The 21561-nt window shown below is 47.2% G+C and overlaps 1 pseudogene; it reads right to left on the bottom strand.

The window, feature by feature from the left end:
• Positions 1-16209: 16209 nt before the first annotated feature.
• On the bottom strand, positions 16210-19951 carry LOC130863956 (tissue alpha-L-fucosidase-like; annotated as a pseudogene).
• Positions 19952-21561: the final 1610 nt, after the last annotated feature.

The following is a 21561-nucleotide window of genomic DNA, read 5'->3' as shown; positions in this document are numbered from 1 at the left end:
ATAGATAATTTATCAGCCTAGATGTCCCCCAAGTTTTCCTCTGCCCTTAAGAACTATGAGTTTAAGCCTATTTAATTAATTAATTTACTCATTCATTAGGTTTTTTTGTTTGTTTGTTTGTTTTTTTGAGAGTCTCTCCACGCAGACCAGGCTGGCCTCGAACTCACAGAGACCCCACTGTTTCTGACTCCGGAGTGCTGGGATCAAGGGTGTGTGCCACCGTGCCTGCTCTTCTATTTTTCATTTTTGGTTTGTGAGATAAGGTCTCCTGTATCCCAGGCTGACCTGGCGTTCATAGGATTATCCTGAACTTCTGATCCTTTTGTTTCCATCTCCCTGATGCGAGGGTCCTGGAGCATGCGCCGTGCATTGCGCCATTCGTGCATTAGCTATGCTGCCTGCAGGATGAACCTCAGGACTTTGTCTATGCTCTGCAAGCACTCTCTTGTAGACCAGGCTGGTCTCGTTTTTTTTTTTTTTCTGGTTTTTTGAGACAGGGTTTCTCTGTGGTTTTGGAGCCTGTCCTGGAACTAGCTCTTGTAGACCAGGCTGGTCTCGAACTCACAGAGATCCTCCTGCCTCTGCCTCCCAAGTGCTGGGATTAAAGGTGTGCGCCACCACCACCCGGCTGCAAGCACTCTCACAGCTGAGCAAAATTCCTGGTACTCTTCAGCCTTTTTTTTTTAATCTTAATTATTATTTTGAGATAGAGTCTCATTAAACCTTGCTCCATAACCCAAATTGTCTTGAATTTGTGATCCACCCGCCTCAGACTTCCCAGTAGCTAGGATTATATAGGCAGCAATGTCAAGCCTGACTGACTTAACTTCTATTTTTGCTTTTTTTTTTTTTGAGACAGGGTTTGGAGCCTGTCTTGGAACTTGTTCTGTACTCCAGGCTGGCCTTGAATGCACAGAGATCCACCTCCCTCTGCCTCCTGAATGCCCTGGGATTAAGGGTGTGTGCCACCACCAACTAGTGACTTTGAATTTCTTGACATTGGATGCTATGTAGTGTTTGGGTCACTATGTCTTCTCATAGGACCTGGGAGTTAATTCTCAAATGAGTAGACAATCGATACTGTCCATTGATTTTCAATTTTCGGCTCAACCTCCAGAAAAAGCACAGAAGGCATATTTAAAGTTACAGAACAAAATATAAATATTCTAAATAATACATGATGATTAAAAATTGCAAGTCAGGCCCTTGAAAGGCCTAGGCAGGTACCATGTTGCAAACTATTCTACTTGTTATTAGGAAAAGCTTCATGGGAAAGCTGTGATTCTCTTCCCGTTTGAGGAAACAGAACGATGGTAAGGTTTACCATTGCCAGTAAATGGTAAAACTGAGATAAGTGTGGTAGGCCAGGCACTGTCCTAAATACCACACCACTCTGCTAAAACCCATTCTTTGGGTCATTACCCTCTTCATTATCTACACAGAATAACCCAACCAACCCAGTGCTGGGGTGACCAACAGTCACCATTTGCCTTAGAAGGGTTCCCAGGGCAGAGGACTTTCCATGATAAAAACTTGGGTTGAGTCAGTGAGCACTGAGTGACCTTGCACAATTACAGACAAATGTGTGTGCGCGTGTGCGCATGCACCCTTATGCCACCTAAGCCTGCCTTGGTAGAAGGGCTGGGGTTCTCGGTTTTCCCCGGTTTTATAGCAGACGGGGTGGAGTTGGCCAGACAGGAACCAGACTGGGACAAGTAGCAGAAACTTCCTGCCTGAGGAGAGAAACAAGAGCCATAAAATGTAGGCACAGAACAAAGTTTCTAAAGAAGTCTGGGAAAATTCCAGAGTTCAGACTCAAGAAGAGGGGCCCATATTGCTCAACAGCTTTCCAACTTTATTTTTTTCTTTCGGTTTTTCGAGGCAGGGTTTCTCTGTGTTAGCCTTGGCTGTCCTGGAAGTTGCTTGTAGACCAGGCTGGCCTCAAACTCACAGAGATCCACCTGTCTCTGCCTCCCAAGTGCTGGAATCAAAGGCACACGCCACCACCAACCAACAACTCTCAAGCCTCTTAGGGTGCTGTCATTTAGTCAGTCAGTGAGACCTGGAGTCAGCAGAAGTTCACTGAGCTAACTTCAGACTGTTGAGGGTGGGGTTTCTCCATCTTCAAAGAGCTTTGATCTGGTAGAGCAAACAGACAAGGAAACCAGGGCAAGGAACTGTTGAGATGGCTCAGTGGTTAAGCGTGTTTCCTGCACTTCTGAAGACCAAAGTTCAGTTCTCAGAACCACTTAAGTCAATTCACACCAGTCTGAGACTCCGGCTCCAGGGGATCAGACGCCCTCTTCTGGCCCCAAGAGGCACCTGTACTCACCTCACACACACCTTTTTGGTTTTGTTGTTTTGAGTGAGATAGGGTCTCAGCTGGGTGATGGTGGCACACGTGAGGCAGAGACAAGTGGGTATCTGTGAGTTCGAGGGCAGCCTGGACTACAAGAGCTACTTCCAGGACAGGCTCCAAAACTACAGAGAAACCCTGACTTGAAAAACCAAAAAAAGGGGGGGGGGAGGCAGGGAGGAGGTGGAAATTAAAAAAAAAAAAGAAAGAAAGAAAGAAAGAAAGAAAGAAAGAAAGAAAGAAAGAAAGAAAGAAAGAAAGAAAGAAAAGTGTAAGTTATTTTGAGAGGATTCAGTCCATCACGGTGTGGGAGTTATGGTGAGAGGCAGGGACAGCAAAAGCAGGCTGGTTCTATTGCCTCTACAGTCACGAAGCAGACAGTAATGGTTTTGTTTTGGTTTTGTTTTCATTCTTTTGAGGTAGGATCTCCTGTAGGCCAGGCTGGCCTTGGACTCCCTACATCACCTAGGCTGGTTATAGATTCTTGAATCCTGGGATTACAGACATGCACTTCTATGTTACCTCCTAATGGCAAGACTTTAAGCACCTGAGCAGCCTGATGGGGCTTGCATACCTTCCCAGAAGACATCAGGGACCAAAGTTCTCAAATCAAGAGCCTATGCTCTCAACTGACAAGTGTACCAATTACCCATAATCAGCATGACAGCCGGAAGATTCTTATTGGGTAAGATCAGGTCACTGGACCAGCCCCGGTTCAGCTTCCCAGGACCACATGGATAAATTCTGGGAGTATTCATTTGGCTTCATATTAATTTCACTCCATATGCTTGACTCCACGAACATCATAGTTCTGGGAGAACATCACGAACTGGGCGGAATACCATAGTCATAGCGGCTGGAAGGTGTGGCAGAGGTGTTCTTAGTGACTGGCAAGTGGGAGAGGTGTGGCTCTTTAAGGGAAAATGAATGTGTTCTCACTCAGAGGAAGCTGATTCTGTGCACAAACTAGTCCTTAAGCCTCAGTGGGCTCCCTGGGAATCAAGAGGAGGGACTGCTTCCCCCTGGGGCAGGCTAAGGATCTTCTCTGCAGAAGTTTCAAATTGTTATAAGATGGAACTGACCTTGGGACTGGAGTCCTGACCCCTGCAGAGCCCCCCCTTTCCAGAACCACTGACGGACAGATCCCCCTCCTCTAGAAGTCTGAGGTGCCTGTGCCTGCTAGGGATGACTTGGGGACCAGCTTCCTATAAACACTCCTCTTTAGTAGGCATAACTTAGTCACAGGTTGACCTAAAAATATGAAAAAAACATTTTAAGAGCCCAAAATAGAATGACAAGTGGATTCTGGGACCAAGTTTCAGTCTTCGCAATGGAGACTGTTTTACATCAGTCCGTCTCCGCGCCTGTGGCTCAGCCTGTAAACGTCTGTTCAAAGGCAGCTGGGCTTTGGATGGTGCTTCAGGACACAGACCCTGAAGCTAGGTACTCTGGGCTCAGCTCTGCTGCTCACCAGACATGCAAATTACCGACTCTAGGAGCTTCCATTTCCCCATTATGAAATGGCTTCATGATGTCAATAATAGAACTTCCCATTTAGAGCTGTCTATGAATCAACTAACGAGCCCATGTTCAGACCAGTGTCTGGCACAGAATACACATGTGTAAGTGGTGGCTAGTGCCTACCACCTCAGCAGCTTTCAGTCCTCCGGGAGCTAAGGCTGGGCAGGACAAGGCCAAAACAAGTTTATCCCGTTTGTCAGTGCCGGAGGTGGGGCAGGGGTAGGGGCTGACTGAGGCTGATAGCTGTCAAAGAATGAAGGACTGTATGGCCTTCACTCTGGGAGCCGGGACTATTGAACCTGGGCAGGCTTTGTGACCTAGATCAGATAGCATCCCCTGTCTGGCCTTTGGTAAACAAGATTAGTAGATGTGCAAACTTTCCAATCCAGATTCCCAATAAAAAAATAGTAGCAAAACAAAACTGTGTTTTAATATATTGAAAGTGAATTTCTACAATTTCTTTTTCTTTTTTTTTTTTTTTTTTTTTTTGGTTTTTCGAGACAGGGTTTCTCTGTGGTTTTGGAGCCAGTCCTGGAACTAGCTCTTGTAGATCAGGCTGGTCTCGAACTCACAGAGATCCGCCTGCCTCTGCCTCCCAAGTGCTGGGATTAAAGGCGTGTGCCACCACCGCCTGGCAGATTTCTACAATTTCTATGATATACCACTTCCTCCCCAAAGCACTATGAACTGTGTATTCTAATTTTGATATTTTGATATTCCGCTTTACTTTATCCTCTTCCTTTTCCTTGTGGGGGAGGGGCCGCTGTTTAAAATAGGGTCTCAGGCTAGGAAAGCCATGCAGTTGGTAAAGAGTTTGCCTACCACACACAAAACCTTGGGTTCTCTTTCCAGGGTCTCTTACAGCCCAGGTGCACTCACACTGCATTCATGTAGCCAAGCATGAACTGAATTATCTGCTCCTCCTGCCTTCACTGAGTCCTGGGATTATGGGTTTGTGAGACCACACGAGGTTTCTTCAGTGCTAAGGGTCAAATCTGGGGCTTAACGCAAAACCCACCGGCACTGAACTGAGCTACATCCCCTTTCCGTGCTCTTATAGTTTTATACTTACTTAACTTTTTTTTTAAATATTTATTTATTATGTATACAATATTCTGTCTGTGTGTATGCCTGAAGGGCAGGAGAGGCCACCAGACCTCATTACAGATGGTTGTGAGCCACCATGTGGTTGCTGGGAATTTAACTCAGGACCTTTGGAAGAACAGGCAATGCTCTTAACCGCTGAGCCATCTCTCCAGCCCGTACTTGGGCCAGCAAGACTGTTCAGTGGATAAAGGCACTAGCCACGAAGCCTCATGATCTGTGTTTAGTCCTCGAGATCCACGTGATAGAAGCAGAGATCCAACGCTCGCAAGTTGTTCCTCTATAGAGGAGAGAAAGGGGTCAGTCTGGATGCATGAGACCCTGCCTCAAAAAAATTTAATCATGTTTTATTTTTAATTTACATTTATCTATTTCGTATGTGTGGGCATGTGTGTGCCAGGGCACATGTGGGGAGATCATAGGACAACTTGTGGGAGTTGATCCCCTCCTCCTATCGTATGGGGTCTCGGGGATCAAACCCATGTTATCAGATTTGGAAACAACCCTTTCAGCTCCTGAACCATCTCATGACCTCCACTCCTAAAGTTTTAATCCACTCATATTCACATGCTAAACTATAAGAGAAAATTAAGGAAAGAAAACCCGTAATATCAGAAGACTGGTAATCTCTGGGGGATGTGAGGGAACAAGGTAGATATAAGACATTCTTATGGGGGCTGGAGAGATGGCTCAGTGGTTAAGAGCACTGACTGCTCTTCCAGAGGACCTGGGTTCAATTCCCAGCACCCACATGGCAGTTCATAACTGTCTATAAATCCAGTTCCAGGGGATCTGACACTTCCACACCAATGCACATAAAATAACGTTAAATCAATCTTAAAACTGTTCTTTAATAAAAAGAAAGAGATTTGATTGCTGTCCTAGGCACTGTTCTATTGCTGTGAAGAGACACCATGACCATGGTAACACTCAAACGAAAGCGTTTAATTGGGGACTCGCTTTAGTTTCAGAGACTTAGTCCATTATCACCATGGCAGGGAGCATGGCAGCAGGCAAGCATGGTGCTGGAGAAGTCAGAGACATCCCCATCCACAAGCAGAGAAAGAGAACCAGGCCTGATTGGCTTTCGAAACCTCAAAGCCTCACTCCCAGCAGCACTTCTTCCAACATGGCCACACCTACTCTAGCAAGGCCACACCTCCTAATTCTTTTAATTCTATCAAAGAGTTTCACTCCCTAGAGAATAAGCAGTCAAATATATAGCCTATGGGGACCATTCTTGTTCTAATCCTCGCAATGGATATAAAAAGTTAAAAAGAAAGGCACATAGGTAATACACTGGAGACCAATGAAACAAGCACACCAGGGATTAGACACTATAATCACCCAATTCCATAAACATGAAGTACCTTCAAAAATTATTAAGATTGGGTTGGAGAAATGGCTCAGTGGTTAAGAGCACTGACTGTTCTTCCAGAGGACCTGGGTTCAATTCCCAGCACCCACATGGCAGCTCACAACTGTTTGAAAATCCAGTTCTTGGGGATCTGACACCTTCACACCAATGCACATAAAATAAAGATAAATAAATCATAAAAAAATTAAAAAAAAAATTATTAAGATTTAGCTAGCTGGTGGTGGAGCATGCTTTTAATCCCAGCACTTGGAAGGCAGATCTCTGAGTTCTAGGCCAGCCTGGTCTACGAAGTGAGTTCCAGGACAGGTTCCAAAGCTACACACAGAAACCCTGTCTTGAAAACTAGTTCTTTTTTTTTTTTTTTTTTTTTTGGTTTTTCGAGACAGGGTTTCTCTGTGGTTTTGGAGCCTGTCCTGGAACTAGCTCTTGTAGACCAGGCTGGTCTCGAACTCACAGAGATCCGCCTGCCTCTGCCTCCCGAGTGCTGGAATTAATGGCATGCGCCACCACCTCACAGCTCAGTATTTAGTATTTATTCTTTTTTTTTTTTTTTTTTTTCGAGACAGGGTTTCTCTGGAGCCTGTCCTGGAACTAGCTCTGTAGACCAGGCTGGTCTCGAACTCACAGAGATCCGCCTGCCTCTGCCTCCCAAGTGCTGGGATTAAAGGCGTGCGCCACCATCGCCCGGCTCAGTATTTATTCTTATGTGCTGTGTGTGTTATTTAAAAAAAAAAAGAAAGGAGAATGCTTTATGTATGAGGTTTTCCTCTTTTGTTTTATTGAGACTGGGTCTTATGTAGCTCAGGCTGACTTCAAACTCACTAATTAGCCAAGGATGACCTTGAATCCTGACTCTCCTGCCTCTGCCTCCCAAGTACTAGGATTACAGGTGTGCACCGCTGTGCCAGATTATTCTGTGCAGCTTTGAAGAGTTGTATGGGAGAGCAGTTGGGATCACTCTCGTGCGCACGGAACTGCAAAGAGGGCCCAGCACAGAAGAACCCCTGATGCTCTTCAGAGGACTCAAATTCGGTTTGCAAACTCTCCCACACTGGGAGCCTCCTGAAACTTTTCCTGGCCTCCACACAGGCACAGATATACATACACAGAAATAAAAGTGAAAAAAAAAAATCTTAAAAAATGAGAATATGCACATATGTTATGGTTTTGAGCCTTCTCTTGTGCCCACAAGAAAGGAAGGAGTGACCCTCTTTCTCTGAGAGGTTTGGCAAGAGGCCTGGTTCTTTAAGGTCTTTGTTTCTGAAGCAGACCCCTGAGGTTAGTCATTCAGCAAAGCCCTGTTAACCATTCCCAGGACCTTCTCGTGATATGACAGGAAATGCAGTGGCTTCTCAGGGAGAGGAGAACAAGAAGCCTTTATTAGAATGTTATTCGCCAAGAACAGTTTCTTAGTACAGAGTTTGGCTTTGCTCTTGGGCAACTCTGCAGGCTGGTGTGGGACTCAGTCTTCTGTGGTGAAGGTGATCTGGGGTCCAGGACATGCCCAGGCTACTTGGCCATTGGTCCCAATTCTCTTCACTCAGTAAATACACATCACCAAAGGCATTTTACTGTTGTTGTTGCTTATTGTTATTTCCCCTCAGAGCGTGTGTGTACTTGGGGGAGTTGTGAATGTGTGTGGGGTGTGCATGTGCACATTCATACTGTGTAGGTGGTGATGACCAGGTCCTAGAGCCAGATGGCCTGGACTCAAGTCGTCACTGTTCTACTTCCTAGCTGCATGGCTCGATACGATGCAGGTGCTACGATGCACTGATGCACGTACGTGGACATCCTGTCATCACTGGAGGGATGACAAACCCTAAAGGCTTTCTGGAATAAAGGGTATCTAGACAGGAATCGAGTCTCAAGACACTTGCAGGTTAATACAGAGGCCAAGTGGCTTTGAGAGAGACCAGCCATTAGGTTCCATTATTGGAAAAGTACCTATGAGAGTCAGAGCTTGCTCTTCTCAGATTTCAACTCAGCAATCAGAGGATCCCGGGAACTCTGCTCAGCACTCGCCATGAATGAGGGCTGGATGGAGGCCGGTGGGGGAGATGCACTTGAGATGTCTAGCAAGCAGACTCTGGGTGAATGAAACAACAGGCTCTTGACTCATCCCCGTTGCCAAGCCCAATGACCTGGCTTAGATTCCCAGAACTCACATGGTGGAAGGACAGAGAAAACGACTCCTGCATGACGTTCGTTGACCTCCACATGTGCTCTGTGCTATTTGGAACACGCATACAATGAATGTAATTTAAAAACAGTCACCTAAAGTGGTGGCGCATACCTTTAATCCCAGCACTTGGGAGGCAGAGGCAGATGGATCTCTGAGTTCAGGATTAACTTGATCTACATAGCAGGTTCCAGGATAGCCAGAGCTATACCATGAGACCTTGTCTCAAACAAACAAGCAAATAAATAAGTAAATTAAATTTGGAAAATGAAAGAAATAAAGAACAGACCCTGTTGAGATCTGCCAGAGGAAGGCACAATGCGTCCCAGCTCAAGAATAGCTAATTCCACTGCCAGGAGTGAGAAAGTTTTTGCAGAGCAGGTATTAGTAAGAACTGAGAGAAGCCAGGCCTGGGGGCTCACGCCTATAATCCCAGCACTCAGGAGGCCAAGGCAGGTTTGTCTCTGAGTTGGAGGCCAATCTAGACTAGCTAGTGAGTTCCAGGCTAACCTTGACTGTGGTGAGACCATCTCTCAAAAATAAACAAAACCTATTAGCCAATATGAAAAGGAAGATGCCTGAGGTGGGGACACCCAGGCGGTGTCATAGGGCAAAAGCCGACAGTCCAGCAAGGGGGACCGAGACTGTCTTGTGTGCCTCTATAGTCTGTACCTGGAAGCGGGACAGGTCAACAGGAGCTGGGTCTTTTGGACCAAGGCTGGGCACAAAAAAAGGACTTTAAATAGCCTGCTTGTATTTCTCTGCAGGAGTCATGGGACTGCAATGCAGTGTTCACAGGAGGAGAGCTGCTCTGCTCTGCTTCCTGCACTCCGTGGGGAGTCAGCAGTCTGCCTAGGCCAGAGGAAGTGGACACAGGAAGGGAGGGGGCAGGGCCCATCAGCTGACCTGGAATCCAAGCCCTTTGTTGTTCCCTGGGGGCTGCTGAGGGAGACTAATATCCCTAAGATAACAAAGGCTTCTGACACTGGCCTGCAGCAGCCTGCTATGCTTGTTGATGTGACTAGGGAACCCGTGTCGAGAGCCACTGAATCATCATCGAGGGGGAAAAGGGCAGTAACTAAAGGGAAATGACTTGCTTCACCGTCTGCTTCCTGACTGTGGCTATGATGTGAACTGCTTTCTCACGGTCCTGCCGCCCAGACTTCCGCCGTTATAGACTGTACCCTTGAACTGGGAGCCAAAAATAAACCTTCCTTAAAAAAAGAAACAAAAGTCTGCCAGGTGGTGGTGGTGGCGCACGCCTTTAATCCCAGCACTCGGGAGACAGAGGCAGGCTGATCTCTGTGAGTCGGAGGCCAGCCTGGTCTACAAGAGCTAGTTCCAGGACAGGCTCCAAAGCTACAGAGAAACCCTGTCTCTAAAAACCAAACCAAGCCGGGCGGTGGTGGCGCACGCCTTTAATCCCAGCACTCGGGAGGCAGAGGCAGGCGGATCTCTGTGAGTTCGAGGCCAGCCTGGTCTACAAGAGCTAGTTCCAGGACAGGCTCCAAAACCACAGAGAAACCCTGTCTTGAAAAAACCAAAATAAAATAAAATAAAAAAATAAAATAAAAACCAAAACAAAACAAACCAAAACAACAAAAAAAAAACATTAATCGGTAAATCGGGGACTGGCTCAGATAGGAACACTAACTGTTCAACCAGAGGTCTTAAGTTCGATTCCCAGCACCCACAGCCGTCAGCTCACAGCTTACTGAAGCCCTCTTCTGGTGTACATGCAAAGCCCACATATCATAAAACAAATACATCTTCTAAAAAAAAAAAGACTTAATTCACTTTATTTTTCTTTTCTTTCTTTTTTTTTTTTTTTTTTTTTTTTTTTTTTTTTTGGTTTTTTGAGACAGGGTTTCTCTGTAGCTTTGGTGCCTGTCCTGGAACTAGCTCTTGTAGACCAGGCTGGCCTTGAACTCCCAGAGATCCACCTGCCTCTGCCTCCCGAGTGCTGGGATTAAAGGCGTGCGCCACCACCGCTCGGCTCACTTTATTTTTCTTGCATAAAGTCCTTACATGGTGGCCACAGCTGGAGCCTGGGTCCTCTGAGCAGAGAGAATTCCTGAAAAAGAGACTTGGTGAGCACAGCCTCTTTCCAGGGGTCAGGAAGTTGTAGGTCTTGGAGATGGCATCAAAGGTGGCCTCGGCAAAGTTGCCCAGGGTGGCAGTGCAGCCCCTGGCTGATGTGTAACAGTCATCAATGCCGGTCACATCAGTAGCTTCTTGGGCACAATGCCAGTGCCTCCAGGGACAGGGATGAGACGCACCAACTCAGAGCCACAGCGGCCTGTCACCTTGCGTGGGAGAGTAGAGGCTTGCCAATCTTGCTCCTCCACTATCCTCTCCAAACAGGAGCAATGGAAATGTTGGCCAAGATGGTGGGTCCTAACAGGACCACTGTAGTCCCCAATAGTGACAGAACCTTGAGTAAGGTCCTCTGGCCAGCCCAAGTCTGCTTCTGCACTGGCATGATCTTCTTTAAGGATGTGCCCAGGAAAAAGTTAATAATCTTGGATTCCTTGATGGGCAGGGAGAACAGGTAGATCTCCTCCAGGTACTTGATCCTTAACCAGGCAGCCCAGCTTGAAGACGGGATCTACTCCTTAAGCCTTACCTCCAAGAGGCCCGGTGGCCTGGACTTAGAATGTGGCCTCTCAATAGGACTGCAGTCCCAATTCCTCAGAAGTTGCAGGGGGCCTCCTAACTAATCCTGCCCTCCACCGTCCCCCAATCTTCCAGGCACTCCTCTGCATCTCCCTTCATCCATCCGTCATTTGTTTTCACGGCAAAAGCCGTGAGCAGGGATTCGCCTGCCTCTGCCTCCTGAGTGCTGTGATTGAAGCATGTGCCACCACTGCCCCGCCAAATAAATCTTTTTTTAAAAAATACCTTAACTAAATAAAGGACTGGAGTGATGGCTGAGTGGTTGTTTGCTGCTCAATTGCTAGGACTGGAATTCAGATCCTAGCATTCACATAACAACCAGATGTCCCTCAAATGCCTGTACCTCCACGTCGGCGTGGCCTCATATCCCCTCTTCTGGCTCTGTACACACCCCCAAAAGAGGCACATGCACCTTGACATATACCTATATGCACACACATGGACTCATACATGCACACGTATGCAGGCGCACACACACACAAATTTTTTTAAAAAGGCAAAGTGATTTCATTCTATTGTTTTTCATTAACGGAAACAATATATAAAGTAGAAAATCATCTGAAAAGTGTTTCAAACCGGGCATGGTGCACACACCTGTGATCTCTGCGGTTGGGAAATGGACTGAAGGAAGGAGAAAAAAAAATTCAAAGTCATCCTCAGAAGCATAGTAAATTCAAGGCCAGCCTGGGCTTTGTGACTAGGTCTCAGAAGACAAACAATAACAAAGGTTATCAAAGTGAAGGTCACTAGAAGGGGAGAGGACAGGGAGAGGAGTGGAAGAAGGAACAGAGGGAGATCACTGGGAGGAGGAAAGAGAAGGACCGCTTGGCAAAGCTATGTAGGGAAGGAGACGGCAGGAAGGAAGGCCAGCCAGCTGGAGGAGAAGTGGACTGCTTAATAACCTTGAAACTGGGAAGCCCTAACTTCAGACGTCTGGCAAAGCCATGGACTATTCTCTGCCACTCTATCAGCTGGCGGCCAGTAAGAGGAATGTCACTGTAGCTGCATCTCAGATGGCAGTACTCTGGGTATTCGGATGAAGTCAGATTTAACTAAAATGCCCTTCAGATGTCCTCGCACTAAGAAGGCTCTTCAGCAAGGGTGGGGGGCAGGTTCTGTGGTCAGTATCAGCCAAGGGGGGCGGTACTGTGGTGAACATCAGTATTGTTACTGTCGTCAGTGTCTGATGTGGAATTCCCCTCTGTATACTGTGAATATGCCATTGGTTAATAAAGAAGCTGCTTTCAGCCAATGGCTTAATAGTGTAAAGCCAGGTGGGAAATCCGAACGGGGGGGGGGGGGGTGGGAGGAGGGGAAGAGAGAGAGAGAGAGAGAGAGAGAGAGAGAGAGAGAGAGAGAGAGAGAGTGGTTGGAGTCAGGGAGACACCAGGGAGCTGCCGCAGGAGGCAGACCTCTGGAACTTTACCTGTAAACCACGAGCCTTGTGGTAAAATCTAAAAGAAATGGATTAAGATGTAAGAGCTAACTAGAAATATGCTTAAGTTATTGGCTTAAACAGTATTGCAATTAATTTAGTTTCCGTGTGATTATTTCGGGTCTGGGCAGCCGGGAACAAGCGAGCAGCCTCTTCCTCCAAGCATCAGTATCGTTACCGTGGTCGTCATCAGTATCCTTACTAACAGTCTACAGATGGTTATTTGTATGTGGGATCTAGGTTGTCTGCCTGTCACAGATCCAGCTGTCTTGTTAAACCTGTCTGACCACTTGACCCATGGCATCTGGCACCTAGGAGGTAGCCCTTGGCGCCTCAGCACAGGGGTTGCCCCAGTGCCATCTGCCTGCTTCCCCATCCCCAAGCTTCGTCACTGCAGGGCCTGCCAGGTTCTAGGAGCACCAGGGTCAGAGCACGGGAAAGCCTCATTCTCCCATACCCCAACGCCCAACACCTTCCAGACGGGGTCCTGCATCCTCTCATCTGGGGACTGGTCTGCACTGTAGACGCAGGCCTCACTCCACAGTTTTACTTCTCTGTCCTGGAAACCACCTTGGGGAGAAGATGAGAAATACAAACCAAAAGAGGTGAGATCCCTTCACACCACCACTTCCCCTTCCTCATCCTCTTTCTTCCTCTGTGGTTCTTGGCAACTTCCCTTCCCTATTTCTAGTGGGAAGAAGGGCAGAGTCTGTGGGAAGCTGGCTGCAATGCCTCTGCTTTCTGGGGTTGCCACGCAACACAGAACTCTCTCCAGTACCCAACTGAACATCCACTTGCATGTCCCATAGACTTCTCCAATGTCATGTTCAGAAGTGACTTGGAGCTGGGTGTAATGGTGTAAGGGATGTACCTACAGCTGCAGCACTGGAGAGACTGAGGCAGGAGGTTTGCAGGATTGCCATGAGTTTGAGACCAGCCTGGGTTATAGAGTGAGATTATTTCAAAACAAAACAGCCAACATTTGGGGGCTGGAGAGATGGCTTGGCAGGTAAGAGCACTGACTGCTCTTCCAGAGAACCTGGGTTTGATCTCTAGCACCCACAGGGTGGCTCACAACTTTCTGTAACTCCAGGTCCAGAGGGCCCGATGCCCTTTTTTTTTTTTTTTGGTTTTTCGAGACAGGGTTTCTCTGTGGTTCTGGAGTCTGTCCTGGAACTAGCTCTTGTAGACCAGGCTGGTCTCGAACTCACAGAGATCCGCCTGCCTTTGCCTCCCAAGTGCTGGGATTAAAGGCGTGCGCCACCACCGCCCGGCCGCCGATGCCCTCTTTTGACCTCTGCAGCCACTGCGCATATGTGACTCATAGACATTCAAGCAGTCAAAATATCCATACACATAAAATAATAAACTAAAATTTGAAAGCTAAATAAAACAATAAAGCAAAAACTGGCTGGGCTTGATGGCACATGCCAGGGGAATTAGGCAGCTCTCCATGAGTTCAAGGACAGCCTGGTCTACTTAGCAAGTTCAAGGACAGCCAGGGTTACCTAGTGATTCCTTGTCTTAAGACAAAATCAAAATAAAACAAACAGAAACCCCAACAACACACACACAAAAAAAATAAATAAATGTAGCTAATTAAAAATCTAAAGAAGAAGCTGGGCGGTGTTGGCATACACCTTTAATCCCAGCACTTGGAAGGCAGAGGCAGGTGAATCTCTGTGAGTTGGAGGCCAGCCTGGTCTACAGGAGATAGTTCCAGGACAGGTTCCAAAACTACAGAGAAACCATGTCTTGAATAACCAAAAAAAAAAAAAAACATTCAAAGAAAAATAACAGAACATACACATAATAAATAACAGAACATACACATAATAAATAGAGCAACAACAAAACACAAACATGAACACAGAACAAGATTCAACATTGCCCTTCTCCAGTCTGAAGGTGGCGCTGTCCTCTAATAGCTCAGCATTTCTGACTCGCCTCTCATTCGCTGCTGGTGTCTGAGAGGCCATGGAGCCCCCGAAGGAGCCCTGAACCCATTTCTGTTTCTTTCCCTCCAGCCCTTGCTGGGGTCACCACTGGGATTTCCTTGCTTGTCCTACCCCGGCCACTCTCCCCTGCGCTGTGCACAAATCCTAGATCCTTGGCAAAGACTCTCTCACTCCCTGGATACTTGGATAAAACACATGAAGGAGATAAAATAAGTGGGAAGGAGATGAGAGGTTGCGTGCCCACGACCACTGCTCTTGTCATTTGGGCCCTGTCCTGGGCCTGCGGCCCTATTTCCAACTATGTCTTTTCCTTGTCCTGCCCTGTTAGTGCTCAGAGAAGAAATGGCTACCTGCTTGCTAATCCAGGCATAACCTGGTTGGTTATTGTCTAGTTTGCCCTCTATTGCTGTAATAGACACCATGACCAAAATCAACTTGAGAAAGAAAGGATTTATTTGACTTGCAGAAACCTGGAGGTAGGAACTGGAGCAGAGGCCATGGAGGAACTTTGCTTACTAGCTTGCTCTTTATGGCTTGCTCAGTTTGCTTTTATTTATTGAATTAATTAATTAATTCTTTTTTCTTTTTTTTTTTTCCGAGACAGGGTTTCTCTATGGCTTTGGAGCCTGTCCTGGAACTAGCTCTGTAGACCAGGCTGGCCTCGAACCCACAGAGATCTACCTGCCTCTGCCTCCCAAGTGGGATTAAAGGCATGCACCACCATCCCCCAACTCAGTTTGGTTTTTATACAACCCACAACCATCTGCTCAGCGGTGGCACCTCCCATAAAAGGTTGGACCCTCATCAGTCATTATTCAATTAAATGTCCTGGAAGACTCGTCTAGAGGCCAATCTGGTGGAGGCATTTTCTCAATTGAGGCTTCCACTTTCCAGATGACCCTACTCGGTCAAGAAGACAAAAATCTAATTAACACAGTCACCCTCATTAAATGGTTCTTTCTTTCTTTCTTTCTTTCTTTCTTTCTCTCTCTCTCTCTCTCTCTCTCTCTCTCTCTCTCTCTTTCTTTCTTTTTTGTAGAAATAACTGATATACAAGTTTACTTCCATCTTTTTTAAAAGGCAAGGCAGAATCACACTCCCTCATCGGTATCTCTGCAGACATGCTCAATGTCAGAGTTTTGGCTTGCTTCACAAACTTCCAGAGAGTTGACCTTGGCAGTCTGGCGAACCCTTGAGGACCAGCTTAATCCCTTTGGGATTAGTGACAACCAATACAAGGCACAGGGGCTGGCCAGACCTCTTTTACCTGGTCCCACAGGCAACAGGTGACTTGGGTCATTATCAGGTGACTTGGCTTGTCATCAAAAAGGGAGATTTCACCCCAGTGAGGGAACCGGTGAGCTCAGCTGAGCTGTCCAGGCCTTTCTGCTCACCATAGAGCTACCAGCAACGAATCCACTCATTCAGCAGCTCAGTGGCCTAGGTTCCCATCGATTAAAATGGGCTGGAAAAGTCATCACTGGGTGGGGGAGGGAGGCTACCTTATGGCATGCACTGCTGGGCCTGTAAGAGAAAGGCAGAGCAGCACACTGTGTGGTTTGCCCTGGAATTCCAACACTCACTTCGTGCATGTCAGCTTTAGAGTTCAGGGAACTCCACTGGGAGAGCGGTAGGTGGCAATGGGGGCAGAGAGATGAGGATCCCCTGGGGATCTTAGGTCCAGGTCAAATATCCTTCCATTCCTAGCATTGTTGTCTTTGTGGCCAAGGTCGTTTCGGGGGATTTGAGGCTTATGATTCCATTTTCTGGCCAGTACAGAAAGGTAGTCTTTAGGGGTGTACCACACAACTGTCTGTTCTTTCCAGACTGCACTCTCCAGGGCTGGGAGGCATAGATGGCCTCCCGGCTGATCTGCAGCCACTTGCCAACAGCAAGAAGCCTTTCTTGGAAGATGGGAACGATCAGTCCATCTTTAGTCGGTCCAATGTTGAGAAGGTAGTTGCCTCCCAAACTTACTGTCGGAACCAATTCCTCAATGATTTCGTTCTCATTGGCAACGGTAGACATGGTCACGTCACGGCGTCACGGCGATAGCCCCAGGACGCCCTGCCCGTGCTGGTGTACATCTCCCACTCGCGGTTTGGCAAACTCGGTGCGCATATTTATCCTGACAGTTGTAGTATCCTCCCTGAGGACAGGAGCAGTTCTGACCCCTCGGGTCATTCACTATCACCTCGTCCTGTTAACAAGGTCGTACGGCTCTGGTGCTGTTTTCACACTGACAAAATGCCGAGTTTGGAAACCATTTTTTCTTGTCGAGTAGGTAGAATGGATAAAACCACTCCAAGAGCAAGGCTGTAGCATATGTTCCTCTTTCGAACAGCAGCTCCCAACTCACCAACCAAATCCCGAAGGGGCCCCACGTCCTCAGCCCTCCGGTCCTGCTGGAAGAAGCGCACCGTGAACTGCGGTCCGAAGTCGGCGTAGCTGAAGCCGGGCGGGTAGTTTTCTCATAGGCCCCCATTCTCTGGCCCTGCCAGCGCCACTAGAATCACTCGCTGCCCCAGGTGGGCACCGAGAACACCCCTCAGTACACAAACACCCCGAACTTGGCCTCATCAAACCATGCCGGCAGTGGCCGAGAGTCCAGGCTCTTCCAGTCTGGGGTGTAGCGGCGCGGGGGCCGGACCACTGCCTGGACCGCAGTAGCAGCCGGCGGCAGCAGCTTGAAGCCCGCCACCCGCCATTCCCATTAAGTGGTTCTTAATCAAAGATCCAGGTGGCCTAAGAGAACAGCTCTTGTCACCAATCACGTTCTCGTCCTGCCCTTCTTCAAGACTGGAGGGGGCAGAGACGAGTGTAAACGGGAGGTACTTTCTTGCCAATTTGAGATTAACAACCTTATACAGGATCAAACAACTTAGAACAGATTGTGGAGTAAAATTTCTTTTTCTTTTTCAAAATTAAGTTCTTTTTTTTGTTTTGTTTTTGGTTTTTCGAGACAGGGTTTCTCTGTGGTTTTGGAGCCTGTCCTGGAACTAGCTCTTGTAGACCAGGCTGGTCTCGAACTCACAGAGATCCGCCTGCCTCTGCCTCCCAAGTGCTGGGATTAAAGGCGTGTGCCACCACCGCCCGGCTTCAAAATTAAGTTCTTTAATTTACAAAGTTTTTCCTGTAAAAAAGACAATCATTTCAATACATATATGTGTGTATATGTATGTGTGTGTACGTATGTATGTATGTATGTATGTATGTATGTATGTATGTATGTACATAAGTATGTATTGAAAAAGGACTTCTCTATGTAAACCTAACTATCTTGGAATTCACTTTGTAGACCAGGCTAGCCCTGAATTTAGCGATTCACCTGCCTCTGCCTCCTGAGTGCTGGGACTAAAGGCATGTGCCACCATGCCCTGCTTTCAAACTTTAAATACATTGAGAATTTTTTTTTTAAACTTTAGATTTATTTATTTTATGTGTATGAATGTTTTGCCTCCTTGTATGTCTATAAACCAAATGTGTACCTGGGGCCTGAAGAGCGTTGTTAGATCCCCTGAACTGGAGTTACAGATTAATGGATTATGAATCACCATGCCAGTGCTGGGAACTGAACCTGGGTCCTCTGCAAGAGCAGCAAGTTCTCTTAACTGTTGAACCCATCTCTCACCTGCAACTTAAAATTTCAACGAAACAGCCCTCACAGTGTGGGGCAGCCCACACAATTCAAGGGATGAGCCTTGCAATGGACAAGATGGCCTCAGTACTGGCTGGTCCTCAGGCAGCATGCGCCAAGGGATTCCTGGATTGAGCCGGAGAATTTAGTCACAGCTCTCACAATGGGGGTCCTCTCTCCCACAGGGCATTAGGGCTCTAGCTGTGAATTTACTGCCCCTTCACCTGGCTGTGAGTGGCTCCTCATTAGCACTCCTAGGAGGGACTTTTTTTTTGAAGTGCTAGCGCTGGAACCAGAATTTAAGCACGGTTCACACCCCTGTACGACTGAACTACAGATACCCAGGCTTGCAAGCGATTTTGTGCACCTGGCCCTGTCTCTTGAAAGCACTCTGACACAACTGTCGCTCTGTCTTCTTAACCACTTCCTGTATAAACACAGCAGGGCCCCACTTTCCTTTCCTTTGGCTTTGCCTTATTATTATGAATTGTGTTTGAGACAGGATGTTGTCTCCAGGCCAGTCTCCAGCTTGGTATATGTACCTTGAACTCTTTGATTCTGCCTTTGCATCCTGCATCCTGGGACTATAGGTCAGTGCACTCTGCTCATGCTCAGCATCTGTGTGATTTAAATGGACTAAGCAAACGGGCTGGTCAGTTTTTAATTGTTAGCAGCACAACCAAAGTCAATTGAGAAGAGGGAGCCTCATCAATTGGTTTGCGGCCATGTCTGTGGAGGATTGTCTTGACTGATGATTGATGTGGGTGGGCTTGGCCCACTGTGGACAGCATCATCCCTAGGCAGGTGGGTCTGGGACCTGTATAAGCAAGCTAGTGCATGAACCAGAGAACCAGTGTTTGTAGTGTAAGTATAGACTGTTTCCATCCTTATGGAAATGTCTGCTGGGCAGCATTGTTTCAGAATTTCTCTGCACATTTAAGTTAAAAAAAAAACTTACAAAACAGAGCAAAAGTTCATATAGTCTTCACTTTGTCCACTTCTACCCCAGGGGCATGGAGCTTTAAACAGAGTTCTCCATCTTACTCTGTCAGCTGGTTCTCTTGGATCTTTCCACATCAGTACACAGCAATGTTCTTCTTTCCAGTGAATGGGGCACATTATTCCAGCAGACCCCACTAGTGGCTAAAAGGTCACTAGCCGTCTTTTGCTTATACAGACAGTGCCGTGGTGGGATGAATGCCCTTTGCTCATCTGTCATCTTGCATATGTGTAAATGTCCATCAGAGACGACCAGAGAAATCAGTTCTAGAGCATAAATTTGATCATGCTCCTGTCCTCGGAGCACACACTGCTCCCGTTGTCCTCCCCAGCCCCCCGAAAAGTCCTGCTCAGCTCTCCATTTGGGCTCAGCTTGGGCTTCCCCTCGCTGGGACCACTTTCCCTTTCTCAGGCTGGGACCCTGTGGCACTGGGCAAAGCCTCGATCCATGTCTGCAGAGATCTGAGACAGGCATGGAACTCTAGATGCTTGCGTGTTCTTTTATTTATTTTTAATTTTGTGTGTGTGCGCACGTGTGTGCATGTGTGCCTGAGAGCATGTATGCATGACATGCGCAGGCAAGCGCCAAGAAGGTCAGAAGAGGGGGTCAGTCAGATTCCCTGGAGAAGGGGTTACAAGCAATTGTAACAGGCCCTTGTGAATTGCCTGATATGGGTGCAGAAGTGCACTTACCTGCTGAGCCATCTCCCCAATCCCTCTTTCCCTCCTACTTCCAGCCTCTTATCTATGTGTTACACACCAGTTACAGCCAACTCAAGGGACTTCCTTCCTCTTGCTGGATTTTCTCATCAGTCAGGCAAGCCTTGAATTTACCCTATTACCAAGGCCGGCCTTGAACTTGGTGATTCCTCCTGCCTCGGCCTTACAAATAATCGGTATTACAGGCCTCCCTCTGCCTGACTGCCTTCCTAGACTTCTCCAGTGGTCCCTCCAACCCTGAACTCAGGCAATTTGAGCACTCAAGTTAACACTTGATTCTTCTCATGGTTTCTGGATATGAAGAACCTCTTTCCAGAGAAAGTGAACTCTGAAAAAAATCTTTAGGGTAGAATAGCAAGGGCTGTGACGTGACTCAGCTGTAGAGTCCTTGCCTAAAACTTGTGAGACCTCAGATCCAGTGAGGCCTCAGGACAAGGCCCAGCCTCTACCTCCCCCCTAAACAAGCAAAGCCCTAAGTGCAAAGCAGAGCTTTCTCCTCAAGGCAAGTAGGTCCGAGAGAAGGGCTAGAGAGAAGACAACTCTAGGTGTTGTTTAGTGACAGCTAATAGTTTAATGCCTTTGCTCATCTATCTTCTTTTCTTTCTCTCTCTCCTCTTTCTTTCTCCTTCCTTCCTTCCTTCCTTCCTTCCTTCCTTCCTTCCTTCCTTCCTTCTTTTCTTTCTAAGAATTGGTCTCTGCATAGCCCTGACTATCTTAGAAAGCACAGCAATTAAAGCCATGAGCAACCATGCTGTGCTTTTACCCATCATTTAAAGTCACCTCACAGGCTTGGTAGTGGTGGCACACGCCTGTAGTTCCAGCACTGGGGAGGTAGAGGCAGACAGACCTCTGTGAGTTCAAGGTCATCCTGTCTACATAATGAGCTCCAAGACAGTCAGAGTTACATAGTGAGACCCTGACTTGAAAAGAGAGAGAGAGAGAGAGAGAGAGAGAGAGAGAGAGGGAGAGAGAGAGAACGCAGGACTAGAGAGTTGGCTTAGCAGTTAGGAGCACTTGTTGCTATTGCAAAGGAGCTGAGTTCAGTTTCTAGCACCCTCATGGCAGCTCACAACTGTCTGTGATGCCAGTTCCAGGGGGTCTGACACCTTCTGGCCTCCATGGTGTACACACATACATGAAGGCAAAACACTCATATACATAAAAAACAAAGAAAAACAAAACAAAAAACAAATAAATCTTAAAAAATAAGGAAAGAAAGAAAAAAATGCCTCACAGAACTGGTCACTGGCCTGTCTGAGGGAGGTAACACCTCAATTGATGTTCCCTCTTTCCAGATGATATTAAATTAACAAAAAACTCACCAGCACACTAGATGTGGTGGCACGTGTCTGTAATCCCAGCCCTTGGGAACAGAGGCAGACAAGCTCTGTGAATTCAAGGCCAGCCTGGGCTATATAGCAGGTTCTAGGTCACAGGGCCACAAGGTCTAAAAGAAAAGAAATCGTAATAATAATGACGATGCAACTGAGGTAGAGAGCAATTGAGGAAGATCCGCGACAGCGACCTCTGACCTCCACATTCCCCGGCACACGTGGACACACACTCCACATCCTGGGAACACATGGACACACACT

The sequence above is a fragment of the Chionomys nivalis genome, chromosome 21 (genome assembly GCF_950005125.1).
Source record: "Chionomys nivalis chromosome 21, mChiNiv1.1, whole genome shotgun sequence".
Lineage (NCBI taxonomy): Eukaryota > Metazoa > Chordata > Mammalia > Rodentia > Cricetidae > Chionomys > Chionomys nivalis.
This window is presented reverse-complemented; position numbering and strand designations above follow the sequence as displayed.